This window comes from Chiloscyllium punctatum, chromosome 44 (genome assembly GCF_047496795.1).
Source record: "Chiloscyllium punctatum isolate Juve2018m chromosome 44, sChiPun1.3, whole genome shotgun sequence".
Classification (NCBI taxonomy): domain Eukaryota; kingdom Metazoa; phylum Chordata; class Chondrichthyes; order Orectolobiformes; family Hemiscylliidae; genus Chiloscyllium; species Chiloscyllium punctatum.
In genome coordinates, this window is record NC_092782.1 from 36,596,388 (window position 1) to 36,616,808 (window position 20,421).

Sequence of the window (20,421 nt, forward strand, 5' to 3'; positions counted from 1 at the left end):
CCGAGATTGATAGGTTCTTGTTGTCTGGAGGAATTAAGGGCTACGGGGAGAATGCTGGCAAGTGGAGCTGAAATGCGCATCAGCCATGATTGAATGGCGGAGTGGACTCGATGGGCCGAATGGCCTTACTTCCACTCCTATGTCTTATGGTCTTATGGTCTTTTACATCTCAACAACTGACACAACACAGTCGGTATTTTCAATGGCACTCCTTACATGTGAATATCCTGCTGGATTCTTTGGATTACATGATGATGACGCAGACTGATCAGAAAGCTGAAATCAGAAATGAGAATAGGCTGACAGTTTTCTTTTTTAACCAATTTTGTCTTTTTAATGAATAGCTAAATGATTCAAAATTGTGCTTAAAATCATTTAGTTCTCTAAGAGAAAAATACAAAAAATTGTTCCGTAGCAATGAAGGAAGAATATATAGACAATAATATCTTTATCAAAGTTACTGCATTATTATGATTTCTGGTTTAGAAGTTATTAATAACTACAGCCCATGCTACAGCTTTTCAGTTTTGAGTTGTCTCTTTCTGTTCCACATGTTCCGAAATACAATTTCAGAAGGCAGTATAAATCCTAATGGGTGATTCAAACATTTCTTCCTACAACCTTGAGGATTAGTAATATCCAATGAATATGATTGGTGAGCCAAGTGAGCTCCAACAGTCACCACAGCAGTGAAGTAGGGTAATGTCTGTTCACTGTTTAGTCCTACCACTGTCAATCCTGTCTGCGTGTCCGTGCTCAATCCAATTAGCCACTGTTTGCTCTGTTCTTGAAACTTTAATGTGCTTGATTTCACTCCAACGAGAACATAATCTGTTTTAGCCTGATGTGCATAAATAGTATCATATATCAACATCGACATGATACCAGAAATATAAAGTAGTAGGCAGACTGACCAATCGCAGGAGCCCTTCACAGGAGAGTGTTCCCCAGTTGATTGCAAGACCTGGAATGAATTGAGGCCAATACATTAGTCTTTTCGTTAGTGAGTAAGTGACCACTAGTCCTGGTGATGCAGTTCCAAGCACAATGCTGTAATCACTTAAGCACAGGAGAACAGCAAGTGCAAACTCAGCTGACTGCCTAAAAAGACGAGGGCCTGTAAATGATTGACATCTGGAGCAGCTTTAAGCCGAGTTCCAGTTCTTTATCCCACATTACTGATTGTACATCCAGCTCCTTACATCAGAGATGCCCCTGTTCCAAAAAGTGCAAACATGGGCAGATCTGGAAGACATGTTTCTGTTACTAAACTGATACTCCAGTACATGGTAAATATGACAACCAGGTTCCAAAGGCTTTGTACATTTCATTAGTTTCACATGAGGCTGCAGGGTTAGGGCTGTCGATCCGACCAGGCCAGGTGCTGATAGGCTGCTGCTATCTCTGGTGTCCAACCAAGTTTCATTCTGGGACCAACAGATTGTATTCCAAATGCAGCAGTTTATTTACAGCAAACATACAGACGTTCAAATTAGGAGCAGAAGAAGACCATTCGGTCCCTCAAAACTGTACCAATATTTAATAAGATCACTGCTAATCTGATTTAATTTTAACTCTACATTTCTTCATGCCCTTGATTTCCTTGTCAATCAACAGTGCATCTAATTCAATCTTAAAACGATTCAAGGAACTTATCTGCACTGTTCTCTAGGGAAGAGACTTCCACAGAACATCAACTTTTTGACAGAATTACTATGTTAATTGGGAGAACCCTGATTTTTACTTTCTCCCATGAGCTAAGACTCACTAGTGGTTTATTTTCTGCTGTTTCTCAGGATGGTTGTTGGCAGGAAACTACCCAAGTTATTATGCAGCATAGTACGCAGGACTTCAGATGTGGTCTTAATAATGTCTAATATAACTGCAATAAAGCATCTTAACTTCATATCTATTCCCTTCATATTAAATTATAAAGTTCCATTTACCTTCCAAATTACTTGCTGTACCTGCAAACTAACATTTTGTGACTCAAATAGCAGGCTTGTCCCTCTACATCACAGAGTTTTGAAATCCCTATGATACGCTAATTTTCTATTTTTCCAACCAACCTGGACAAGTCTGTATTTTCCCTCAATGTGCTCTATTTGCCAATAATTTTCCTGCATATACAACCTATCAACATCACAATTTAATTTTAATTTTGCTTTTTTTTTCACATGGGAATTCATTTGACTTTTGGCTGAGAAGGTGCATTCTTAACATGTGTGTCTCTATACATTTTTATGCACACATATGAACATCTGCCTGAGTTCTTCCCTTCAGCCACTGGTTGTCTGAATAGAGCATGGAAGAAGAGAATGGTTGCCTAAAAGTAAAGGTGAGAAGCGAAGAAAATAAAAATCCAAGAAAGTTAGGATCGTATTAAAATGGGAAAAATCACATCTAAATTCTCAGGGTATGTTTCGACTCTGATGATCTGGGAGCAGAAACTGTACTACCAATGGAAGAATGAAGAAGATTTCTAGATACAGGTTACGCGCTACTAACGAAGAAACAATAAATGGCCTTGGTGTTGTAGCCTCCTAAAATCAGGAGTGAAATATTTTGTGATAGATGGTTATGAAACTTTTAACATTCTATTATAAATTATGGATGAAATTTACAAAGAAGAGGATCAGTTAACTGTTATGAAAAATTGGCAACTTTTGATAAATTTGAAAATATTTGGTGTTCCATCCAGGAATTATATTTAGAAAATGGAAAAATATAATTTGAGGTTTCATGAATCAGGCAAAGTGCTTAAATTATTAGATTTTGCTAAAGTATCTCATATGGTCAGATGACTTGTTGTAATTGAAGCTGGTCCTAGGAAAGGGTGACTGCATTTGGGGAGTCATTGCCTACAGTCTTACTGGGACAAAGGGAATATTCCATAGTACCACAAAGAATGGAGAAGGATAGCAGGTAAATAATTAGCTGAGCTGAAACGCAATGAATTTATGAAAGTAAAGGGGGAATTTTGCCAGTGAAATTTGAATGTCACTATTGAACTGGACTAGCCAATATGAATGCTGTGGCTACAAGAGCAGGTAGGAGACGAGAGCGTCTATGGTGAGTAACTTATCTCCAAACTCCCCAAATTTCACCATCTATAAGGTGTAAGACAGAAGTGTAATGGAACACTCTTCACTTGCCTGAATGTGTGCAGCTCAAATGATAATCAATAAACTTGATACCTTCCAGAAAAAGGAGCCCACTTGACTGGCATTACAACCTTAAACACTCACCCCCTCCACCACTAGTAAACAGTTCCAGCACAAGTGACCAAGACTTCTTCAACAGCACTTCCCAAAAATGTGATCTTTATTGCCTAGAACAAAGGGAGCATATCTATGGGACACCAGCATCTGCGTGTTCCCATTCAAGTCACACACTGTCCTAACTTGAAAGTATCGCCATTCCTTCTCCATCACTGGATTAAAATCCTGGAGACCCTTTTCTAACAGCCTTGTGGTATATCCAACCAACTTCACATCTATGGACTGCAGTAGAAGATGTCTCACCACCAGTGTGTCAAGGACAATTAAGAGTGGCCAATAAATGTTGACCGAGCCAATGGTACTAACAACCCCAGAATGAATAATAGTGGGTGGTGAGTTCTAATGCATTTGAAAACTTTATCCTTTCATTGTACCTTGGTACATGTCACAGTAATAAATCAAATGAAATCAAATCAAGCTGCTTATTGCCTTGGCAGCTTGTCAGATGTCAGAAGTAGCAAAATGACAAACAGGTTACATAGAGCTGAGAGTGTGTTGCTGGGAAAGCACAGCAGGTCAGGCAACATCCGAGGAGCAGGAGAAGTGACGTTTCAGGCATAAACCCTTTATCAGGACATTCCTGATGAAGGGATTATGCCCAAAATGTCGATTCTCCTGCTCCTCGGATGCTGCCTGACCTGCTTGCTGTCCTAACAACACATTCTGAACTCTGATCTCCAGTATCTGCAGTCTTCACTTTCTCCCAGGTAACATTATAGTTACTTCCTTTTACAAAAGAAAATCTTACAATTATGCATAGTGTTAAAAGCAGATAGAATTTCTAATACCTTTTTAATGTATAGAATCCTGGAATCAAAATATAAATGAAATATGAAAATAAAATAGAAGTTGAACATAAAGGCTAAATGTACTCAGTTTTTGTTTTTCTTTTGGAGGATTCTGGGTAATTCAAGATGGAGGACGGGAAAAATTTCTGGCTATTACAACTGCTCCTTCTTTGAGGCCTTTTAAGTACCGGAGGTGATTTCCTCGAATTCCAGGAGCAGCAATTACTGTTTTATATGCTGTTGCATTGTTTTGGAACTTTGGGAAAAAAAAAGTCAAAACAACAGCAGTTTTAAAAAGGGAGAGGTGCAGACAAAGGAAGCACATGGTGAGGTCAGTGCAGGCGGGGGCGGAAGAGAGAGAGAGAGAGAGAGAGAGAGAGAGAAAGAAAAAGAAATTGACACCACAGCGATCCTGCACAGTTACTGCCTTTGCTGTTGAATTCATGTATTGCTAGACATCAGAGTGTGTCTGGGAAAATTAACAACCAGTGAAATTCACAACTGATATTGGAGGAACTGTTTATGCGAAGTTCACAGCACAGAGTCAGATAAGTGAATAGTTTTACGTGTGGCCGACAGAAAGTCTGCAGTAGTGATTAGAGTGGATTCTTTCTTGATTAAATGTTTTTTTGAGATATGCCATTTGACTAAACTTAAAATATAAACCATAAGTATTAATTTGACCTGGAGCAGTGTTTTGTAGAGGAATAAGACAGTGTTATTTTCTGGGTCTGTAGATTGTGAAGGAGCAAAAGTGGTCTTCACTAGAGTGATATGTATTTCTTATCAGATGTGGGAGTTTAAGGAGAGTTTACGGGTTACTGTGGATTATACTTGCAATAAATACTGTTGCTTGCAAATACTATCAGATCGAATGGATCGGTTGGAGAGACAGTTAGAGGCAATGAGGAATTTGCAACAGCAATGCTATGTGATGGATGGCAGTTATAGGAAGGGGGTAAAGTCACAGATACAGGGAAATAGTGAGGAAAGAGATCAATCTGAGACTGGTACAGTTGAGAACAGAAGTGATTCAAACAGTCAGAGCAGACAGGAACAAGGTAGGACTAATAAATTAAACTGCATTTATTTCAATGCAAGGGGCCTAACAGGGAAGGCAGATGAACTCAGGGCATGGTTAGGAACATGGGACTGGGATATCATAGCAATTACAGAAACATGGCTCAGGGACAGACAGGACTAGAAGCTTAATGTTCCAGGATACAAATGCTACAGGAAGGTTAGAAAAGGAGGCAAGAGAAGAGGGGGAGTGGCATTTTTGATAAGGGATAGCATTATAGCTGTACTGAGGGAGGATATTCCCGGAAATACATCCAGGGAAGTTATTTGGGTGGAACTGAGAAATAAGAAATAGATGATCACCTTATTGGGATTGTATTATAGACCCCTAATTGTCAGAGGGAAATTTGTAAGGAGATCTCAGTTATCTGTAAAAATAATAGGGTGGTTATGGTAGGGGATTTTAACTTTTGAAACATAGACTGAGATTGCCATAGTGTTAAGTGTGTACAAGAAAATTTTCTGATTCAGTATGTAGATGTACATACTAGAGAAGGTGCAAAACTTGACCTACTCTTGGGAAATAAGGCAGGGCAGGTGACTGAGGTGTCAGTGGGGGAGCACTTTGGGGCCAGCAACCATAATTCTGTTAGATTTAAAATAGTGATGGAAAAAGATAGACCAGATCTAAAAGTTGAAGTTCAAAATTGGAGAAAGGCCAATTTTGACGGTATTAGGCAAGAACCATCAAAAGCTGATTGGGGGCAAATGTTCGCAGGTAAAGGGACGGCTGGAAAATGGGAAGCCTTCAGAAATAAGATAACGAGAATCCAGAGACAGTCTATTCCTGTCAGAGTGAAAAGGAAGGCTGGTAGGTATAGGGAATGCTGGATGACTAAAGCAATTGAGAGTTTGGTTAAGAAAAAGAAGGAAGCATATGTAAGGTATAGACAGGAGGGATTGAGTGAATCCTTAGAAGAGAATAAAGACAGTAGGAGTATACTTAAGAGGGAAGTCAGGAGGGCAAAAATGGAACATGAGATAGCTTTGGCAAATAGAACTAAGGAAAATCCAAAGGGTTTTTATAAATACATTAAGGACAAAAGGATAACTAGGGAGACAATGGGGCCCCTCAAAGATCAGCAAGGCGGCTTTTGTGTGGAGCCGCGGAAAATGGGGGAGATACTAAACAAGTATTTTGCATCAATATTTACTGCGGAAAATATAGAATATAGAATGTATGGAATAGATGGTGACATCTTGAAAAATGTCCATATTACAGAGAAGGAAGTGCTGGATGTCTTGAAATGCATAAAATTGGATAAATCCCTAGGACCTGATCAGGTGTACCCTAGAACTCTGTGGCAAGTTAGGGAAGTGATTGCTGGGCGTCTTGCTTGGATATTTGTATCATCAATAGTCACAGGTGAGGTGCTAGAACACGAACATGATGCCACTGTTTAAGAAAACGGGGAAGGACAAGCCAGGGAACTTTAGACCAGTGAGCCTGATGTCAGTATTGGGCAAGTTATTGGAGGGAATCCTGAGGGACAGGATGTACATGTATTTGGAAAGGCAAGAACAGATTAGGGATAGTCAATATGGCTTTGTGCATGGGAAATAATGTCTCACAAACTTGATTAAGTTTTTTGGAGCAGTAACAAAGAAGATTGATGAGGGCAGAGCGGTAGATGTGATCTACATAGGCTTCAGTAAGGCATTCGATCTGGTTCCCCATGGCAGACTGGTTAGCAAAGTTAGATCTCATGGAATACAAAGAGAACTAGCCATTTGGATACAGAACTGATACAGAGGATGGTGGTGGAGGGTTGTTTTTCAGACTGGAGTCCTGTGACCAGTGGAATGCCACAAGGATCAGTGCTGTGTGCACTATTTTTTGTCATTTATATAAATGATTTGGATATGACCATAAGAGGTATAGTTAGTAAGTTTGCAGATGACAGCAAAATAGGAGGTGCAGTGGACAGCGAAGAGGTTACCTCAGATTACGTTAGGATATAGAAATCATCACATAATATTAAAGCAGTATTGTTAATCTTCAAGCATTCCTAGTCAGGCTAATAAAGGGTATTATTTTAGGTTTTGTAATAGTTATGTAAAGAGTGAGAGATAGACAAATGTAGGAGTCATAACCTTACTGTATTTACTGTCCATGTTCCATGGCTTTACAGAAGTTATTACATGTGAACAAACCATTTCTGAGCCATCTTGAGGTGAATCAGCTCTCCATATTCATAAAATATTCATTTTAAGGGGAATTCACAGCCGTGTGAAGATTATTTGTGCGAAATGTAATAGTTGGCAGCCAAGTAATACTTATTTTCACTCATATTGTTACAGGACATTGAATATTCCACACCTGGCTTTGTCGAACTGCTGAAGTTTGAATGTGTTTAATATGTTTATCGCATTTATTTTTCCTTAAAGACTGATTCACAGAACCTGTTTAATTTGACTGACTCCAGAGATGAAGAGAGTATTCCAACAGAACTTTTAGAAATAATTGGTCAGTTTTGGAATAATCCAAGACTTTAAGCCTGCTTTGAGAGACTCTCCAGACTCAATGATTCTGCCTCCTAGTAAGTGACACTTACCCTCTTCAGTCAAGACACATCACAAGAAAATATACTCATATTGGTATCTCAATAAAGAACTATACAATTATGAGACACTCATTTGAAATCAGAACCTTTGAACATTTTGTTTGAAATTAACATATCTTCTATCTTCAGATTGCCAGTTTAAAGTAAATAACTTCAAACAAATAAATAATATAAATGCAGATTATTATTGCAGAACGAATCTGGTTTTACTTATTTTCATAAATTAACAGAATATCTTTATATGGTATTTGTGGCAGCATGGTGGCTCAGTGGTTAGCACTGTAGCCTCACAGTGCTAGGGACCCACGTTCAATTCCAACCTCGAGTGACTGTCCATGTGGAGTTTGCACATTCCCCCCATGTCTCCATGGGCTTTCTCTGGGTGCTCCGGTTTCCTCCCACAGTCCAAAGATATGCAGGTCAGGTGAATTGGCCATGCTCAATTGCTCATAGTGTTAGGTGCGTTAGTCAGGGGTAAATATTGGGTACGGGAATGGATGTGGGTGGTTTACTCTTCAGAGCATCAGTGTGGACTTGGGCTGAAGGGCCTATTTCCATACTGTAGGGAACCTAATCTAATCTATATAGTGCGTATATACTGTAGCCCAGTAATTTAAGGATATTTTTTTAACAGTTGCATAGCTTAGTGAGAAATATGTTAATTAAGAATAAACAGCATTCTTACTATTAGTCCATCTTTGTATCACAACACCTATCTTAATTCTTTGGAGAGATCCACTACATCCATGCTTGATCAGAACAAGGTGTCCTATGATCAAGAGTAAAGCCAAAAAGAATCATTGTGACTCAGTTTGCATTTAAAGATTTACAGTTCAAGTAATTCATCAATGTGATAAAGTGAATTACTTGGGCGATCCATTGCTAGATTGATCCAAGTTTTATATAACAGTATCTAGTTTAATTAGATGTATTCCAGGTTCCATGGATTTATGAAGTTGTTATCTATGTACAAATAATTTCTGAGCCATTTTGAGATGAAGCAACTTGCAATGTTGACAGACAGAAAGTATTCGTTTTCTGTGGAAACCACAGATGTGGATTGACTCAGCACTGAGTAGCTTGCAATCTGTTACCCACAAATGTTTTCTACCATAAGATGTCAGACTGATTGATGCAGATGTTGGAAGTGTCTTGAATAAAGGAAGAGCAGGGATTCTTCATTATTGTCAGTTTGATCTTAAAATAATTGTAGCTTTGCACTAACTATCACAATAGCTAGTCAATCACATCACAGCAATTGCTATTGACCTGAAACTCAGTTGTGCCTGAAATTTAGATTAGCCAAATAATGAAGAGGAGAAGGGATGGATTTCAAGTTGTTAACTGACTAACTCCCTGGAGATTTGCTTGAGAAAGGGGGTAAAGTAAGTCAACACTTCATTTATCAACCTTCTTTCACATGGCTTGGCTTAACTGAACAGAAAAACAGAACTGCTGCCATTAGCCACTGAAAATTCTGTAACCCATGCTGCAGGCAGCAAAGTAATGTGAGGATGCATAGGGATGAATGTCTGACATAGTGGAAAACTGAATTGTTAGAACAGACTATTACTGCAACACTGCATCTTGCCAATGCTTAAAAAAAACTTAACTGTGACAGAGGCCTTGAAAAATTCCATCTGGGAATTTTATATTTTAAAGATGTAGCAATATTTCATCCTCAACTTGAGCATATTGGTGCAGATGGTGACGTAATTGTGGATACTTTCCAGATTAACACTCTGGCATAAATCTGAGAGGATCAAATTGGTTGCCCCTTGAAAAGCAACACAAAGTAAAACACAAAGTAATCAATACTGATTACTTTCCCATTGTACAGTTTAGGTTAAAATGACTCCTTGATTCTAAGACCGAAGATTGTGAATGAAAATTCCTCTTAGGATCCTGGGCACGTGTGGAGTGAATTTCAATGGGGGGTTCTGATCCAATATATTGTTTGTCCAGCGTATGGACTAAATATCATCTGGGAGTGATGGCAGATGGTTGGATGAATCACAGAGAAAATTCTTCTCCACTTATTAGGCTAACATTTCAGTGTAATATTGAGAGAAATGTCAGACGTGTCAACTTTTTGATGAAGTGTGAAACTTATCCCTTCTCTGGTGGATAAAAAAAGATCTTATCACGTTCTTTGAAGAAAAGCAACTACTTTTTTTTGGTTTCCTATTCTACATTTCTCCTTCAACCGACGCCAAAATGCAACCGGTCATCTATGTCAATTGCTTTCCTTACCTGCCTCTTTGCTTGCACCTTATATAAACTGTCACAGATTCAAAATTCTCCCAAACACATTCTGGCCATCTCAAACTTCTTTTCCTGTCGCCTATCCCAACTCGACATGTGCAGGTTAAAAAATCCCCAAAAATCCTTTCAGAATTTCTTGACCTTATCCACAAAGTCTGCCACAATTCAGCTTCATTTGTGGGCATGCAGTCTTTGTTCTTCTATTATTCCTCCACCTGTGCAACAATATCGAAACTCGAGAACTGTCTGCCTAAATGTCTCTACCTCGTGACATTGCTCCCCTCCTTTCCAAAGCCTTATTCGAACATTGTCAGCATCTTTGATCACCTCAGTATAACTTGTCAACCCTCATTCGTCACTGGAGGCACCTTTTCTGTGATGAGCTTTTGATGTTGGTGAGATATTAGTTAACTATAATATTAGTGAATTTAAACATATTTGCCAGTTTGGAACAGTGGAAGGATGGGGGGGAGTTTTATAGTTTAAAATAGTGAGAAGAGGCCCAATCACTTGGTCCAATAACCAGGTTGTAGAACATCAGGGTGACATCAGTATTTTGCCTCTGATGTTCTACAATCAGAGTACAGTCAAGTAAACAGCTCAGTATTTTGCTTGTTTATCTGCCAAAAACATGTGTAATTTACTCGCAAATCACCCAAACATAAGCTTGATGCATAGCAGGGCAGCTTGGCTGAGTGGAAGATTCATCCTATGACATGTGAGGAGTTGTGAACACTTCACATGCCCTAAATAATCACATGTGCAAGAAATGACACCAACTGCGGCCTGGTGGCTCAGTGGTTAGCACTGCTGCCTCACAGTGCCAGGGACCTGGGTTTGAATCCAGCCTCAAGTGACAGTCTGTGTAGAGTTTGCACACTCTGCCTGTGTCTGCGTGGGTTTCCTCCGGGTGCTCCAGTTTGCTCCCACAATCCAAAGATGTGCAGGTTAGGTGAATTAGCCATGCTAAATTACCCATAGTGTAGGTTAGGTAAATGTACAGTAATGGGTTTGGGTAGGATACTCTTAGGAGGGTCGGTGTAGTCCTGGTGGGGTGATGGGCCTGTTTCCACACTGTAGGGATTCTATAAAACTGCAAAAAACCGAGTTCTGGGTTTCAAGGATCAAGTTATGTATGGAAATGTTGCAGTCTATCTGAGAAGCTGAGAATTATATTAGCAGTGTACTTAAGGAGGTGGTCACACAAAGGTTAGGAGAATACAGGCTGAGAGGGATGGTGGTTACCAAACATTCTCGGAATATCATGCAAGAGTCCCCTGAGTCTATCTCACTTACTAACTAGTTTTCCAACAAACAAGGGACAATCAAGCCTATCTCTCTCTGTAGGCATGATTCCAGGATAATATACTGCCTCCTTGGTGCCAAGGTCAAAGATGTTATTGAATGGCTGCAGGGCATTCTTATGTGAGAGAGTAAGCAGTCAGAGGTTCAACATAAGTTGAACGAGGGATGGCAAGCTAAAAGCAGAGCTTAGAGAGCTAGGAAAGAGAGTGAAAAGTAGGAGCCCCTAAAATAAGGATTGCTCCCACACCCATGAGCTTTGGAGTATAAGGAAAGAAAATTTGAGTGACCGCACATCAAAAACTCCAAGACTGTATCAATTCTGGAATGTGTACAAGATGGTTTTCCAGAACAGTGTGGAACGAACTGGGAGCAGGCTATTTTATATCTATTTTCAACCAGTGAGCACATAACAGATTCAGCTCATCACTTGTTCCAAACTACCTCCATGCTGGAAATCAGGCATCACCATCTCAGGACATGCTCCATTGACACCAGCCACAAGTCGCCCATGTACAAGGACCTTGGCATCCAATATATGCCAGCCTCTAAGAGCCCTCATGGCATATCTCAGTTCCATTTGTACCAAGCTTCTGCCCTTTAATGCTGTACCTTGGGCTGTACTGGCACCTAGCGTTGTAATGCTGCAGTGAGGACACTATGCACTCAGGAACACGCATGCAGCTCATTGACCAGACTAGGCTGCATTGCTGGAATCTTTGCTCACTTTCATAGCATTCACATTGCCTTACCTTACCTCTGTGTGCTGTGCCTCTCAGCCAGAGATACCAGGCTCATATTACAGCTGTCTTATTGTGTCATGTATCCCAGAGCCAAAGCCTGGATAAAACCAGGAAGCTCATCATGGTGGTCAGTAAACCTCAATCAAGTCAAGGGAATAGCCTTCACTCTGGGTGTCTTGGCATAGTAAGTCAAGAGCAGTCCTTAATACCAGTCCAAGTATGCCTTAAGCATACAAAACAAATTCCATGTAGAAGTTATCATTCATTTATTCTTTGAATCCTGTTCCTCAAAGCATAAAATAATTTGAAGGATGATCACAGTCAGGAAAATCTCCTCAACAGGAGTGGCAAGCTGTATAATGGACATACATACATCACCCATCTTGACTGTTTCTGCCCTAGTGTGGGCTGTTTTAGTGTGGGAAAAACAAAGATATTATGGAAGAAAAACTGGATGACAAAGTTATTATTGTTGGTGCAGGTGGTGAGGTCCCAGATGAGTGAACAGATAGCACAGAATATGCACTGGTGGGGTTAAGAGTGGGGAAGATGTTGCAGGTAGAAGTGAGTGTGGTAGTGCATGCTCCTTGGGAGGAGGAGAGTACAGTAGCAGAGATAGAGACAATCTGAGCTATCTGGGGCATTTAAGCTAACAGATTAGAAACGACCATTCACAGTTATTGCGACTGATCCAGGTGGCAACCTCAGAGCAGGTTGCCATGGACTGGTATCATGGCCTTCTCTGCTGATCCCAGGAAAGAGGAAGCCCCGAATACACCATCCCATCCACTTGGATCTCCAGATCTATGCCTGAAAAGCGGGGTGCCAATTTTCCCTACACTGCCATGTTTGGGGCAAATGCCAGGAACAGTGCAGGAGAGTTCTGTCCAACCATATTTGTTCAAGTGCATAAGAGCCTCTTAAAGATGGTGCAGCTCAAGGGAAGGCAGTGAATTCTGGGATATCTGCTAAATGTCAAACTGTTCCATACTCGGCATGTGGTAAGCTGAGGTGGAATTTGGATGTGTGAGTGGAGTAAGTAATTAATGAGGTGAGTTTGGTAAATTATGGTGAGAAAGATGCGTGATGAGAAATCTACCAAAAACTCCGTGTTACTTGGATTTAGTCAAAGAAAGTAAGATTCAGCCCAGTATCACTGGTCAGACTGTGCTTCCTAAAACCTGCTAATGGACTCTAATTCCACATGATGGCGCTGTTCAGCTCTGTAGAAAAAAACAAGTATGCCTTAAGCATACAAAACAAATTCCATGTAGAAGTTATCATACATTTATTCTTTGAACCCTGTTCCTCAAAGCATAAAATAATTTGAAGATTTGATTTATAGTCATGAATTGGATTGTTTCCTACACCTCATAGAGCAGTTGATATGTGAGACAGAATGCAAATGAAAATCAGTTCAAATTTCTTTTTGCAGAAAACAAGGAGCATTTTATTGCTCTGCATTAGAAGCCATAAGCCAAGTTTATTTTCATTCATTCATAGGCATAGATGCTTCTAGCTAGACCAGCATTTATTACCCATCTCGAATTGCCCTAGAGAAGAATTTTTTCTGGTTGAGTACCTTGCCTTTAAGAGAGGTTACCTTTGAGGGTTCCATGTGTGTGCAATGTTGCCAGTGTCTGCTTCATAAATTGTTGTGTGTTTTACTTGTCTTCATGAACTATTGCAGTCCTTACAGAGAATTTAGGATGCCATGTTTCTGGACATACTGGATTTCCAGTATTTTGACTCAGTGATGGTGAAGAAGCAGTGATATAATTCCAAGAGAGATGGTGTGTGGTTTGGAGATGAAATAGAGGTGGTGTTTCCACGTATCTGCTTCTATGGCTTCTAATGTATCTGCGGCTCTTGTCCTTGTTCAAGGTCCATGGATTTACACAATGAGATTGAAGGAAGTTTGGTGAATTGTTGCAGTGTACCTTTCAGAGAGGATACACTGCTGCCATTGTGCGTCATACGTCTCTTTCATGCCCACCCCAGTGCTGGGCAGGAGCAATGCACTCCTGAGTCTGCAGCCCTGTTTTCTGGCTGTTTATGATTATTATCATTGGAATGATTCAACATTGAAAAAGGCCATACACCCCATTGTACTGGCTACCCAACTAGCTCCACTCCCCTGTACAGCCCTGTAATTTTGTGCCTTTGAATTATTTATCCAATTCCTTTGTTGAAGCTGTTGAATTTGGTTCCACCAACATTAGCAGATGGCACGAGCTTATTGTGCAAATTATATTTTCCTCATGCCATTTCTGACTGATTTTTCAATGGCTTTAAATCTGTGTCCTCTGGTTACCAATACTTCTGTCACTTCCTTATTCTTCTTATTGTCTAACAAATGCAACCCCCCCCAAAGCCAGACGCACAACCTCCGCATCTGGTGAGTTGAAGTTGAGTTCTCCATTTAGAGTGGATACTCCCCAGTAATGTGCTGCATGTTTACATCTCTCCACAAGTTCATAAGGGATTTTATTGAGGCCTCAGTGGTGGAGGATCCTGGTTTGTCCTAAATCTATTTAGCAAGCATCACTCTCTTTGTGATGGATTGAAGCCTATCATTCAACAGACGGCGTTTGTTAGTGACTTCCCCTGTTTCCCATTCCTTGAGTCAGAGGACGGTTGCTAGGAGATCTTTCTCACAGTTGTTGCTCCATATGTGACGTCAAAGTATATGACGGGCAGTGGGTGGATTGAACAGGTCATCATGGAATGGTAAGTGAGGTCCAGCCCAAATGGTTTCTCCCAGGGCAAAGGTCTTCATAAATTGGTGCAGATATGTTTTGGTGGAGTGATTGTTGCAAGGACAGGAAGGCAAAGGCAAGGTGTTGAGCTGAAGCTTCCAGTAATGATGGAATTGTTGCATTCACCTTGTGTCAACAAGACAAATGTAAATGGTGCCCTATGCCAAACAGTATTTGGCTATAGAGTATGATCGGGTAAATGCTGAGGTCAGAATCTTGTCACAGAAGTGGCCCTCACAGATCAAACAAGATTGGAAAAACCCAGGCTGTGTCTAGTTTTGATTTTTGCTGCTAATTTCTATGGATGCTCCTGGAAGAAGAATATCCTAGTTAGAGACATTCCCAGATACCTAGGGTCAGGATCTGGCTTTAGTCTCTGACCGTGCAGATATATAATTCTTTTTTTTCGCACTGGTTTGTGGAAGTGGTATGAACTAGGAAATGACTTTACAGGGATTCACCATGTGAAACACCACAATGGCTTCCATTGGGGAACAATCTCCTGTCCAACATCTAGTTCCTCGATCAGGGAGTCTGCTCTCCTTTGCCAAGGGCAGCAGCCTGTCTGAACCATCTGATTTGTCCCAGCAGAAATAGGCCAGCTGTTTAAATGGCCCTCAGTTGGCAGTGGGGCAGGAATGCCGGACATGAAATTTCTTGCTGAGGACTTACTTCAGGAGGAGGTAAGAAGACAGCAAGTTTATGATTGTCACCACTGAGCCTAATTAAATGCCCTTCCTGCCTCTTAAATACACATCCAGCAGAAGCAGAAGATTCTGCCCAATACGTCTGTCCCTGACTCCACGACTAAAAGCTATTCAGTACCAATGAATGTAAATTGGAATATGATAAGTACTTTTGCTCCTGGAATTTGTTGCTAGTTATCAGCTCCACTGCACTGCACGGTTTCAATCATTCAATTGTCTGATAAGTGCTTAAACACTAAACGTCTTGAGAACGCAGAAGAGCAATTCTTGGCAGACATGTCTTCCCAAGCAGTTGCAAAAGTAAACTTGCTAATTTATTTATTAGTAGTTAACAATGAGCTTCTAATCACTGACAATTAATGTCTGTTTTTTTACCATAACATTCTCATCAGCAAAAGTTGAAAACACATTTCCTGTACATACTTACTTCCAAATTTTGACAAATGTTGACAAGTTCAAATTTCTGCAACAGAATCAGTAATATGCAAAGGAACTAATAAAAGGAAATCCCAGCTGAGAGTTACCATGTGAAACTTGAATGGCTGTTGTTCCCAGGAACGCACAGAAAGTGTTAATGAAGACATATCTGGTGTGAAGGCCCCTTCCTTTTATCCAGCCAATTTACATCTGGCAGCTAAAGTTTCAGCCTCAGTAACTATTTTCATCGAGTGTGTCTATAGTGATTGCTGGCAGTATTACTCCAAGGATAAGTCAAAGCTAGGTTAAAAGGGCAGCATTTTTAGAATAGCATCAATGTAAAATCGTATTTATGTACCATCTTTAATGTAGCAAAACACGCCAAAGTGCTTCCCAGAAGCATTATCAATCATAATTTGACACCCAGCCACATGAGAAGATACAGAGATACAGACCGAAAGCTTAATCAAAGAGGTAGCTTTAAGAGGTGTTAAAGGGGGAGATTAGTCAGAGAGATTTAGGAAGTAAACTTCAGAGATTCAAAAATAGTCAGCTAAAAGCATATTGTAACATGTAATTTTTCAAACATTGCAACAATCACTACACTTTAAAGCATCACCATCATCACTGAAACCCCTACTATCAACATCCCAGGGGTTACTATTGACCAGAAACTGAACTGGATTAGCCATATAAATACTATGATTATAAGAGCATGTCAGAGGGTGGGAATTCTTCAGTGAGTAATCATTTCCTCACTCCCAAATGCCTGTCAAACACAGACAAGCATGTGTCTAGAACGTGATTTAATACACTCCATTTGCATGAATGAGTGCAGCATCAACAACACTCAAGAAGCTCAACACCATCCAGGACAAAGCAAAGTGTTGATTGACACCTCAAGCAGCACATTTAACATTCACTCCCTTATCAAAGTGGTAGCAGGACATACCATCGACAAGATACACTGCAGCGATCTACCAAGGCTCCAGTGATAGCAACTTCCAAACCCATGACTTCTACCACCTAGAAGGATAAAGGCAGCAGATACTTATGAACACTGCCACCTGCAAGTTCCCTTTGGGTTACACACCATCCTGACTTGGAACCATATTGCTGTTCCTTTCACTGTTGCCAGGTCAAAAGCCAGGAGCTTTCTTCCTAGCAATTTTGTGGGCATACCAATGCCTTAATAAGGATTGCTGTAATTCAATGAAACAGCCTAGCACCACTATCTCTAGGGCAGTTAGGGATGGGTAATAAATATTAGCCTAGCCAGTGTTGACCACAACAATGAATGGATTAAAATAAGCTACTTAATTTACCCTAAAACTCATTGAGATATCATGAAATCATAGAAAGTGTCATATTAATGGAGACATACTTCCCACATTATTTCTCTTTTAGCTTGAGGTTAATATGAAGATAAAGTTGATCGTTGGCAATAGTAATGGGCATGTGTTCATGTGACATCCCTTCTATCTTGTTATTTTGTTAGGGCTATAAAATTGTTTAAACTATGCCCTATCATACAAATTGTAGCAATCCATGCATAGCCATAAATATTATTGCAAAATCTAGACAGATGGTTGCCATAGCATTATGCCAACACTTTGTCACATGGCAAAGAACAGGTATACACCGTAGTCCAGCCTGCTTCCAACCCTTAGATTTATCGAATGATTGTGCTTGGGCTGAATGTGAAAAGCAGTTTTTTGCTGATATGTTTTACACAGTCAATAGAAACTTTCAGGCTTATGTTGGTTCAAAGGGTGGGCAACAGAAGCTGAGACTATTTTCAGATTCTAGGCATCACTAACTTGTGATTTTCACAGAGGAATACTTCATTTCTCACAGACTTTCAACTATGTTACCGTGGAAGATTATATATAAATTCAAACATCATTATACATTAAACCCTATGTTCTGTCTTGGTGATAGTCTCCGTTTTTACCTTGCACTGATATTGTAATCTGTTGAGTTTTTACAAAGAAAAGGGATATAGACTGACATGCAAATTATATCTTATTACTTTCAGAGGATGGTCTTAGTCTCATGATAATCTTCAATTCCCTCTCATTTTACTTGTTTTCTCTCACCTTGCTCTCACAGCAAACACATATCTGATCTCAGTGCCTTCATGCAAGAGGGTTGAGGCTTTCAAATTGACTCACTGGTTAAATACAGTGGCACCTTTATCTTCCTCACATCTGCTTATAAGATGAAGCCTGAGTTCAACTTTGATAGTCCCAAATGGAGTTGGAAAGCAGCTTTACTACACAATCAACAAAAAAATGGAATTGGAAATATATTGCAAGTTAGCAGTGAGTTAAAATATATCAAATGAATATATTAATTCTGTTATTTCAAATGTTGAGGCAGGTAGTCTTCGATGTTAAGAGCATTTTTATATTTAATAAATCAATCTTTTGCATTAACCTTCAGAGTGGAGGACATTATAAGGGGACACTAATTTAAAACTGAATTGCAAAGAAATTCCTTCTCCCAGAGGGTAATCAATGTCTGGAATTCCCTACTGCGAAGAGTGGTGCAGTAATCTGTAAGTATTTAAAGTGGAGGGAAGAAGACTTCTGAAATATTAGCAAGTTGATGTTATGGCTGAGCTGGTGTGAATGTGCAGTTAGGACTGATGTAGATCAATCATGATCCTTTTAAATGTGAGACAAGTTTGAGGGGCTGATCGGTCTACTCTTGCTCTTAGTTCTTATGTTATAATAACCAGCTCTGATTTGCATTCAGCAAGTATTGATATTACCTGAAGCAATTGTCTTATTTCTTTAATACATTATTCTTTATTTACATTTTCTCCAAACAATCAATGTTGAAGGACAAAGGTCAGAGAAATAAAAAATGGATTCGCTGCTTAAAGGGGTGTGTATTCTATTTTGTGCTGCTTTGAGTGGATCCAATGGAGTGTTAGTTGACAATAAGGAAGTTGTGAATATTGGCTTAACATTGTTTGGACACTGTCTGAATTGTTTCCCTTGGACGCCTTCCCATTTTTAAGGATGTACAGGATGTGAGCTCCCTTGTCATGTAATATGGTCATTAAAGGGTACAAGAATAATGGTCAGACATTCTGCTAAATATTTGATAATATTTTATCTTTCTTATGTAATACAAAATGTGGTTATGTTTACCTTCATTCACTAATTTGGTGCCTGTGAAGCAAACTACAAAACAGGGAAATAAGGAGTTGTATTCATCTTTACTTTTACATACAATTAGTATAATATGTAGCATGAGCAAAAAGCAGAATAATCAATAATATTTATCATATATTTGTATATTTAGTAATAACAGCAACCAAATGGCTCACACAAGGAAAGAGTACAGATATACAATACAAAAAAGGAGAATGGATCTGAAGGAAAGAGATTCCACACAAGTTACAAATAGTCATAATATGCACTAAACATACATTTAAAAGCTAGAGTACTTCCAAAGATGAATATTTTATTAGTGATTGTGTTACATTTTAAACAGTCACCTGTCCTGAGAATTATATGAGTGACTGAATATTTGAAATATAAAGTGACTCTTTTCATTTGAGTCACTGTGAAATATTTATGTTGGATATTATCTACTGCTGAGTAAAGCTTACATGAATTAAAATTACAAAAATATGTGCTTAGATTACAACTGTTGACAGAAGCACATTCTGCAAAATATACAATTCTGTTTCTGCTGTATTCATTGTGCTGTGTGTTTTAAAACTCTCTTCTTACGTCATGTCAAAATAGGAGAAATAGTACAAACAAGGATCAATTCAAGTATAGAAAATGTACAGTGGAAGCAAAAAATGGTTATAAAAGTTAGGTAAGGCATAGTGACATAAATGAAACTAGAGTTACAGATAGAGGTAAACAAAGCAGTAGAGATTAGTTAGAGAAAGTAAATTCATTTAGAGATGAAAAGAAAAAGTTCCTCTATTGGAAAATGAAGGAATGGCAAAGACATTGGTTTTCACAGAAGACTAGAGAGGTGCAAGAGAAAGAGATAAAGACAAGACAACTGAACTGATCTGGAAAACTGGTGAAACTGAAAGTGGAAAATAAACTCTGGTTCTTGCTTGCAAGCATCCTAAAATGTTGAGAGATCATCAGGGAGGAAATATCATAGCTTTTATGATATTGAATTTTTCAATTATCTATGATATATGAATGTTTCAATTATGTTTTAGATATTGAAAGAATTACATCTTTTTTATTTTTGTGTCTTTAAAAATGGTGAGCTGCAAGGAGAAAAATCTGTTTGAAAAACAAGGATTTATCAGGATGGCTACACAATTTAACAGCAAGGAATTTGATACCCATTGTGAATTTTGTTTTTTTTTGTGGCTAAGGGCTCTTGCAATGTTTAGAAGTGAAGCTGTTTGATTTACAGCTAACTGAGCAATTGGGAATTGGAAACAACTTACAGAGACATAGACACACAGAGAGAGAAAGACACAAAAGGGTTATGCTCCCCGGCAGAAGCTGCCTGTTTTCTGCA

At 39.3% G+C, this 20,421-nt stretch overlaps 1 pseudogene; it reads right to left on the reverse strand.

The window, feature by feature from the left end:
* Window positions 1-511: 511 nt before the first annotated feature.
* LOC140466609 (4-hydroxybenzoate polyprenyltransferase, mitochondrial-like) overlaps window positions 512-20,421 on the reverse strand; it is a 51,686-nt pseudogene continuing 31,776 nt past the window's right edge.